Source organism: Helianthus annuus, chromosome 14 (assembly GCF_002127325.2).
Source record: "Helianthus annuus cultivar XRQ/B chromosome 14, HanXRQr2.0-SUNRISE, whole genome shotgun sequence".
In the NCBI taxonomy this organism is placed as follows: domain Eukaryota; kingdom Viridiplantae; phylum Streptophyta; class Magnoliopsida; order Asterales; family Asteraceae; genus Helianthus; species Helianthus annuus.
Genome location: NC_035446.2, coordinates 119,773,084 through 119,782,916, shown reverse-complemented (window position 1 = coordinate 119,782,916; position 9,833 = coordinate 119,773,084). Strand labels below are relative to the sequence as shown.

At 33.3% G+C, this 9,833-nt stretch overlaps 1 long non-coding RNA gene across 16 annotated transcripts; it reads left to right on the top strand.

Moving 5' to 3' along the window:
• The first annotated feature begins 3,876 nt into the window (after positions 1-3,876).
• On the top strand, positions 3,877-8,049 carry LOC110909187. Of its 16 annotated transcripts, none has more exons than XR_002575228.2 (13): positions 3,878-4,063; positions 4,143-4,257; positions 4,414-4,487; positions 4,574-4,621; positions 4,743-4,794; positions 5,001-5,238; positions 5,544-5,602; positions 6,244-6,347; positions 6,446-6,616; positions 6,903-7,010; positions 7,316-7,454; positions 7,550-7,645; positions 7,786-8,049. It is a non-coding gene; the product is annotated as an uncharacterized LOC110909187 (long non-coding RNA). The 16 variants fall into 16 exon arrangements; XR_002575227.2 differs by lacking the exon at positions 4,743-4,794 and adding an exon at positions 4,703-4,742; XR_004878783.1 differs by having other exon boundaries at positions 4,703-4,794.
• Positions 8,050-9,833: the final 1,784 nt, after the last annotated feature.

The window sequence follows — 9,833 nt, the reverse complement described above, 5'->3', positions numbered from 1 at the left end:
TTAGGGACATGCTTAGAATTTAGTAAGCAAGGTTATGGTCCCTTCACGTCTCCGAAATACTCGTTTTATTTTAAAAAGGGCGTTACGGTCAACTTTTAAGCAATTAACGAAAATGCGTAAAAGACTCGGATAAATAATGAACCGGTCACAGAGGGTGATACCAACATGTGACCTGGTCCTAAGAGAGTCCTAAAGCATATCTACATTGTACTAAAACGGGTCAGAACTGAAGTCAAAGTAAAAGTCAAATTTTTGCGACATTCGGCTCCGAACCGGGTCAATATAGCAAATGGCCGAATCAAACGAGTTTAGACAAGTTTATATACTTAATATCATGTTTTATGATCATCAAAACAGGTTTCATAACATATACATTACAGATTATGCATAAAATTGCAAAATGACTTTCTGTTGACTTTTTAAGTGTACGTTTGACTCGAAATTTGAACTAGTTAGAGTGGTGATCATGGGGAACCCTTTCAGAGGTTTATTACCCACATGAACACCAACAAATAACTACCTTTGATTCGACATAAGACTGAGCCATTAAGGATTTATCTTGAAGTCAAACCGTAGTTACGACGGTTTGATTTCTAACTATATTACTAAGTAAAACTAAACCACAAAGGATCTAATGACTTACAGAAGCTTGAACACGAAATGGGGTGCTAGAATAAAGGCTTGGAAGCTCCAGAGATGATCAAGAGAAGTGTTTGTGGTGTGGTGAAACTTATGCACACAACATGCCTATTTATAGTGTTCAAATTGCCTTTAGATCATTACACCATAGCCTACAAGTGATCATGGATGATGGGCAGGTGTCCCAAGGTGTCATAGGTCGAGTAGGGGGCGCCCATGCCTCACTTATTGGCCATATGATCGTTCACAAGCTCAAAAGGCATGCAAGTCCAAACTTTCTGGATCTGGGCGTCCCACGCGGCCCGCATGGGAGATTAGGCAAACTTTAACGCGGGCCGCCTGAAGTTTAAAATCAGACGTGGTTAAAGAGGTGGCTCGCGGCCCGCCTCAACTTATTCTAAAAGCTTATGCGGCCCGCGAGAGGTCAAGATTTTCAGATTTTTAAATCTTTTGTAATCATGATCAAAATCTGGTAATTAATAACGAAATCTTTCGTAATTATTAACCTGACCTTTCGGGTTTGAAAGGGTAACTTTGCGGTTTGGCCCTCGATTATTTACAACTAAGGGTCTCGTGTTATTTACCCGCATTGTTAAGTCCCCGATTAGTTTATTAATTATTTGGAATGTCTTAACTTTCATTATTGACGCTTTTAACCCCTCTCGTACGAATTTGATCATAACTTTCTCGTTTTAAAACGGAACTTCGCGGAATTTATATATTATAATCTAGTGAGTGTATCTTACTGTTACAAGGCTTCGGGTACGTCAAAGGGTCACTCAGAGGTATAATTAAACATGTTGACACAGTTACCCCCCGCAGCTTGTAAACTCTCACTTTCTTCCGCGTTTCGCTTCCGTACGATCCATGATTTATTCGTTTGAAGGTACGAGCACCATTTAGGGTTACTATACAGTATACTTACCCTTGTTTGACATTTATAACCCTCGAAGTTATATACTTTCAAGGTTTGTCAACATTAGTCCTTTATTAAATATAATATGCCACGTGTAACTTAAGACACGTGTCAATACATTATTGGACACAAAATTTCGAGGTGTTACATCACTCCAGTTTTGGTCGTCACACACAAGGAGGAAACCTATACAACTAGGTCTTACTTTAGCGTCTAATTGCAAGATCGAAACCAGAGATCGCTTGTAATCACGTTTTGTTCATGAGTTTGGCTAAAACTTGCTTGATGTTCATTGGCATGATGTGTGAGTTTTTAGTTGTGATCTTCATCATAACGTAAAGATAAAAATTCCTAACGTCATGTGACTGTGAAAGCGGGTATTTGTTTTCGCAATTGACTGGTAGGACGTTAATCAGATCATGGATAGTTATAATTTCTGACATTACTTATCATTTTCGAAAAATAATATTTTATTGTTAATTATTATGTCATTATAATATTTGTACGTTTTTATCAACTCCGCTATTTTAGACAACTAGATTAATTAATAATTTTTCATTTTTATCTTTTTAGTTCAAAATTATATTTTTATCAACTAAATTGTCCAATCATACTTTTTATGATTTTACAAACTGAAAAACGATTTTATAACCATTTAAGATCCAGTTAAAAAAATATTCAATCATACATATACATATTTAAAAGATCTAATATTTGTTATGATTTTCTAAATCACATTGTTTTTTTTATATCATTGTTGCCGAAAGTCTTGAAATAATTATTTTTTCTTTAATTTATTCTCATTCGATGTATATCATGACTTATTTTAGCTCCTTACATATGTTTCTATGTGTTTTATAGATGTGAGAACTTCAACTGATTTCTTATGAACAGGTCGATTTAGGGTTATGTATTATCTATAGTGTCTCAAACAGTTACAAAATTAAATAAAAATAGTCTAGAATGAAAATACGGGTCGATTGAAACTCGTCCAATATTCAAATTTAATACAAATAAATATATTTAGATTTTAATATTATAATCATAATAATATTAAGTTTTACTCGTATTTGACAATACACTATAACTAATAAATAAGTAACTAGTTGCGTTACGTGTCACATTTTAGTGTGCCAAAGATTTTTTACGTGTCACATTTTAGTGTGCCAAAGATTTTTATAACTGTTAAGCTATATCTAATAAATAAGTAACTAAATAAAAAAAATTTGTTTATTGTTTGTCCACTATTTGTTATTTTCTTTATTAATATTTTCTTTCTCAACTAATTCTTTTATTTTTTTCGTTGATTAATAACTATTTAATAATTTATTAATCAAACCTCGTGTAATAAACATGTGTGCAACATACTATATACTACACAATAAAAAAGTTATATTTTTTTTAAAAATCCGGTGTATCACACGAGTTGCATAAATGTAATTTTGTGTAGTAATATCTTTAAAAAAATTTAACGGATATACTCAATATACGATGAATGAGGTGATTGCGGTGATAGTTCTTATAAATGTCACGTAAACATAGTGATTACCGTATTTGAGTTGAGACTTGAACACGGAAATAAAAGTATAGAATCAATAAACATTGACTAATATTTTTGTTTACCCCTTATAAACATTTTTGAAATAGGTTCTATCCTTAACTACTTTAGTTTAATAAAATAAATAAATCATTTAAATTATATTAATTTATATCGAAAGGATTAGTCCAAGCGTTATGTGATGTGTTAACCATATGAAAACGCACGTTTTGACGTATCCGATTGAACTCAATATATCCTATAGATGCATTGCGATTGGATCAAAACGTAACATAAATCGAATTTATAGCGTACAATCATAACGCATTATACGCGACCCGACTAACTCGAATTTATATCGTCAAAGCAAAAACTCTTGAGGGGGTCAAAGTGGCATTTACAAAGTTTATAAAAAGTTAAGTGGTTAAAAATTGCATTTCCTGAACTTAAGGGCTAAGAAAGGTAAAGATAAAATTTGATAAAGTTTAGGGGTAAGAAGGAAACTATAACAAAGTTATAAATATTATATTATCTCTTATACAAATTGTTTAAATTTATATTAACTTTAATTTTAAATTTTTTAATTGATATTAATCTATATTATTATAAAAAGGAGAAGTGATGTACAAGATGGTAATTTTGCCACACGTATCAATTTTAAAGCACCATGTACAAGGATGTGTAAGCCCATTTTAAAGGGGTTCGCCCAAAGTTTTAAGACACTTGAGGGGTAATTTGGGGATTTCAGATATTGTTAAATGCTTCAGATCGATTCAATTCTTTCAGTTTCAGTTGAATTGCATATGAGAGAAGAGAAAGAGAAGGCAGAGAGAACAACAGGGTTAGAGAGTGAAAGGGCGATGGGAGAGAGTACGTGAAAAGAGGGTTTTCTCACAATCCTGTGACGTCTCCCACGGTGGTTCCCCGCCGGAAACAACAGAGTAGGTATTTGCCATTAGTCGCCGACGACGGTAAGGGTTTTGCATTTTCCGGTCATAATTAATTGGGCCATTATTAAGATTTTATCTGATTTTCGTTTTTCACTTTTAGGGTTTTGGTGGTGGTTAGGGGAGTGACGAAGATGGCCTCAAGAAGCTCCGACGAAACATCAAGTGTTACAGCCATAAGAGAAGCAGATTCACATCAGAAAATTACTCCGTCTCCGGTAACTTCCTTACTATCTCTCTAAAATCATTTCAGTTTCACACTCTCTCTTTATATACACACACATATACGTATTGTTTTGTATAAATTTTTAAATAAATTATCTCTTACATGGTTATTTCACAATTCCACCTTCACTGTGAAATTTGTGTTTTAGGGTTTAGGCTTGTTAGTGATGCTGTTGTTACATTGACGACGTTTCTGGATAAGCAAATTGGATTTAAATGATCGGTGAGGTTTAGTAGTTTCAATGTTTGATTGTGAAATATTTGTTAATTTGTGTTTGATAGTGGATTTTTTGTGTTTTGAAAGCGCAGCGTCACAAGGGATCAAGCATTGAGTTTGTTCAGGAGCCTTCAACGATTGTAAGTAATTTTTAATTATGCATGAATTTAGTTGTTTCTGATGCTTAATTTCTTGATTGATGAATCAATTTTTGGTTTAAGTGATGTGACGGATGCAAGAGCGCTAAATTTGCTACCTCAGGTAGGTTACGTCTGCAATTGAGGAGTTATCAGTAGCACAGGGAGAACCATTGGTAACTGATTTGAGCATAGAGTTGTTCTAAAGTTATGCTTATTAGGTTTTATATGCTTTGTGTTTGTACTTTTTACATATGGTACAACTATCTAGCTTACTTTTAGCTCCACGTTTTGACTACGGGTGTAAATTTTTCCTTTGACTCTCTTTCTTTAGTTGATAATAATATGTGTTACTGATTTCAGCCCATCTGCGTTTGAGCAGGTAAAAATAGGTAAAAAAATGGAATGGGTCAAATCACTCAAATGGCTGGAACAGGTCAATGGTTGGCCAAAGTGTACCTAAAAGAATCCAGAAATTATTGCATGTACATATGAACCACAGCCTATCCATTTGGAACATAAGATTAAACTTTTGGGAAATAGTCCAGTTGGAAATGCGTCTTATGATGTGTTGGTGGATGTCCCGTTTCCAGTACAAAGGGAACTTGATACTAAGAAAGGTAAAGAGATTGAAGCTTGTGATGAAGCGATATGTACTTCAATTAGGAAGATTAATGAACATCGTAAAAGGCGAGCTTTTTTCCTTGGGTTTAGTCAGTCACCTGTTGAGTTTATTAATCATATATCTTAAATAACCCTTTAATACTGAAAAGAAAAAATTGTAAATGTGTAATTGCCTATCATCCTTATTTGTGATTTTAGTTTAAACGTGAATTAGGAGGTTTTTTGCATTAAAAATACAAATTTGGTGTCCTTAATGATCAGACCCGACCTAATACATGCATCAAATTGTTTATTTTTGTAGGTTCCTGGAGAGCCTTTAATGCAAAGGAAGGATGATACTGCAGCAGTTCTCAAATCAAGGTTGGAAGCTTTTCACCGCCAAACAGAGCCTCTAAGTGTTAGTTTATTTGTTAAAAATCCAAAATTTTTCTAAATGGATGTAACATATATATTTATAATACCTTTCCACAAAAGACAAAACAATAATCCCTGTCGAGTATGTATTAATACTAATAATACATATCATTTTATTTCTGATGTTGAAAGTTGGTACGTAGGCCATTTCAACTTGAAACATCAAACGTCTCACCGAAAGGGTTGGGTAATGGGTCTAGGGGTAATTTATTTTTTAATATGGGTTCTATTAACCCGCAACCACTTTTTGGCATGCATACATATATTATAAATAATTTTATGAGTCAGATATGAGTTTTTTACACTTTTTGGCATGCATACATACTTTAGACTTTGTATGTAGGACTGCAAACGAACCGAACTTTCAGTGAACGGTTCGTGAACCGTTCGGCCGGGAAGTTCGTTTGTGTTCATTCGTTTAGTGAATGAACAAACACAAACTAGAGATTCTGTTCGTTTAACTAAAATGAAGGAACACAAGCAGAGGCCCCGTTTATCGTTAAGGTTGAACAGGTGATGAGAGAACATGTGATGAGAGAACAGAAATTTTCTTTCATTAACTGACCTGAAATTTTCTTTGTATTAAGGTTAAACATGTGATGAGAGAACAGAATATTCTGGCTGCTAACGAGTTTATCGAGCTCTTCTGTGAATTTATTGTGCAACGACTAACCATTATTGCAAAACAAAGGTATATTAAGGCTAGAATTAAAGAACTTTATTATCTACTTGACTACTTCTATACACCATTAATAGCACTGCTCACTGTTTTGGGTCGAATTGTTCCAGGGAGTGCCCAGCCGATCTAAAAGAAAGGATATCAAGTTTAATATTTGCAGCTCCTAGATGTTCAGAAATTCCTGAATTGGTTGCACTTACAGACGTTTTTGAGAAGAATTATGGTAAAGATTTTGTTGGAGCAGCTACTGATCTACGACCCAGCTGTGGTGAAATCGAATGGTGAGTCTGCTGATAATCCTACAATTATGCTCAATAAGTTTATATATTATACCTGCTTCCTTGTTTGCTTTTCTTATTAGTTAAAAAAGAGTAAAATGCCATTTTTGTCCCCGAGGTTTGGCCAAGTATGTGGCTTTCGTCTCTAAAGGTTTGTTTTTCTGCATCTGGCCAACCGAACATAAAAGGAAATACTTGATAGCGGCTAATAGAACCAACGGGCCTATTAGCCACATAGGCCATCTAATATACCCGACTTTTGTGACCGGTTTCGTATCTGTTGTTACAGATTCGGCTAATTGAGCTTGATCGGAATCAAGGGTTTCAAATAAAGTGGTGGAACTTGGCAAAAACTCGCCTTTGGTGGTTTCATCTTTTAATGCGTATGTCACTGGAGGTGGGTTCCATGGGGTCACATTTGTGAATAAATGGTGCGATGTTTTGTGGCTAACTGAGGAAAGGTGAACCTGTAGTTTGCAGGTTTCCAAAACTTGTGGTCTGTAGATTGGATATGGAAAGCCTACAAATAAAAACAAAAAAGTTTCCAGAATAAATAAATTTAGTAGTTCTTTTATTTGGTTTAGTTTTTTAGATTGCTGATATGGAAAGCCTTGTGTGGTTTTAAAAGTATACTTTCTTTTGTTTGGTTTAATAATTGTAGCTCATTCTGTATCAGAGCTTTCAAATTTATATCTGGTGCAGAAATGGAGACCGCCAGCAAGGTTGCAGTGAGCCAGTGGCTCGGCTCGGACTATCTGGTTCCGTGGAAGTGTCAAACTGAACAGTTGAGAAAACCAAGTCAAGTCAAGTCTGGTCAACCGGGTTCCGTACACTTACTGAGGTAAATATGTTAATTTTTTTCTTTAGAATATATATTTATACCTTTGTTTTCATTGGGACTAAATTTGGGATTTTGTGTTGTCTGAATTCATTTAGAGCTACAAGCACCGACTCTTGCTTTGATTAATCAAAATGACGCCTTAGATGATGATGAAGATGAGCCTTTGAATGAAAATGATGATGTGCACCAAGGTGAGGAACTAAATACTCGACACAGGTCAATCAAGTAGAAACACAGTTGCTCCATCTATACAAATAAACACAAAGATTATCAAAAAAGAAAAATCAATTGGCTGCTAGCAATGAATATATTATTCTTTAAAATCTTGCAGACCTCTTTGTAAGATCTTGCAACTTTGAGAAACCGCTTCAGAAACACGAATGGCATTGGAACTAAGAGGTTGAATTCAAGGGTATTCATCATTTCTTTCTCCTGGAAACATCAAAACAAGAACAAATATGACGTTATAATTATTTAATAATAACTATATGACGTCATTTCTTTGTAAGATCTTGCAGCTTTGTAAGTTTATGAAGTTATTATAAACTTTAATAATGTACCTCAATTAGCCAATTGATAAGAATGCCTCTCATCCTATCGGTTATGCCAAGCGGTTGGAAAACGAGTACGTCACTATAAATTGTTGATACCGCGGCAACGCGCGGGTTCCCCACTAGTTATCTAAAAAAATAGATAGCTTCAATGAATGACATGTGTACTTTCATTGGTTTCTTTTATTATATAGATTACAGACTATTATATTACACGGGTTGAAAATGAAAACCGTCTAATTCATAAATCAATAAACACTTATCGATTAAGCATTTGAATATTTCCGACTCATTTGGACACTTCACTTTACAATCACAAATAATTTTTATGTACGTTTATTAAATAGAAAAGTTGTTATCAAAAACAAATTTTACAACTCGTGTTTATTAAATAGAAAAGTTTATTATCAAAAACAAATCGAACAACCCTTAAATATTTTGATTAATTAATATTCGGATTAGTATAGTTTTTTACCAAAAAATAAATTAAGAAATATAATTTACTTTCCATAACATGGTAACAATATTAGGTAATGATATTGAGACCCTTTGTCACTCCATGAGAACCTCTAGAGTTGTGTTTTGCTGCCAAAACTACCATTCTTACTTTTGATAAGGTACCGTATCTATGATATTGTGCATTTGGAAATTGAAATTGAAATTGCATTTTGGTTAGTGTTTATTGAATATTGTTGCATGTCTAACAATTTTTGTAGGTTTGTTGCAGAAATTTTTTTCATGACTTGCATGAAGAAGGGATGACGACTGCTGGCTGCTCATGGCCATGGTCTATTAATAGGCATTCAACAATTTAAGTCAGAAATCCCTTTAATTGAAATTTGAAAGGGCATTTCTATCCAAAACATCCCATTCAGCCTTAAATGAGTTGATCAATGTAATTTCTTAGTTAGGTGGAGCTTTTCTTAAGATAAACTATATCATTAATTTAATATATTTTTATGTACGATTAACATTGAATTATTGAATATATATCCTCACAAGTTTTATAAAAAAACTGTTCTAATAAAATTAATAAAATATTAATATCTTTAAAAATAGAGCGACCCGTGGATACCACGGGTTATAACCTAGTTAATAAATAAGTAATTTAGGTGTCACATGACCTAATAACCTATTCCTAGTGTACACACTTAGTATTTTTTTTCCATGTGTCATCACCGCATTCGTTATAAATCTTTTATTTTAAAGATAGTCTTAACTTTGATCTAACAAATATAATTATGTGAAAGTTTCAAATTGTCTATATGTTAATTCATAACATATGGAGCAATAGTGACTTTTATTTTTAATTTTTTTTTTGTCTTTTATGAGTTTTTTTTACAAACTAAACTTCAAGATTTTTCATTTTTGTATAAAACTTTGGTTTTCTATAATTTTGTACAAAAGTTAAATGAGTTTAGTTTTGTTTTACGTTTTTTTCATGGATTTGATCGTTGTTTAGTTGTTACTTAGCACGATGTTAGGTAGTAACACTCAGCCCCTCATTTTTTTTACCCCATCAACTTTCAAATATTTGTTGGTATAAATTCAATTTTGTCTATGTTTTACGTCACGTAACTCACTTTTATTTTATTTTTTTCTCGGTTTTAGTTGTCATTCGCATGTTTATCCTTCCCCCCCCCCCCCAACCAAACACGCAAAGCTGGTATCATATTAAACTTTACATTTTTGATAGAGAATTTCACAATTCAATATCTTAAAAGCACAAAATTAAGCTACGTTTAGTGCACAAATCTAGTTCATAACATACAGAGGAATAATGACTTTTTTGTCTTTTATGATTGTATGTGTTTTTTTTACATAGTAA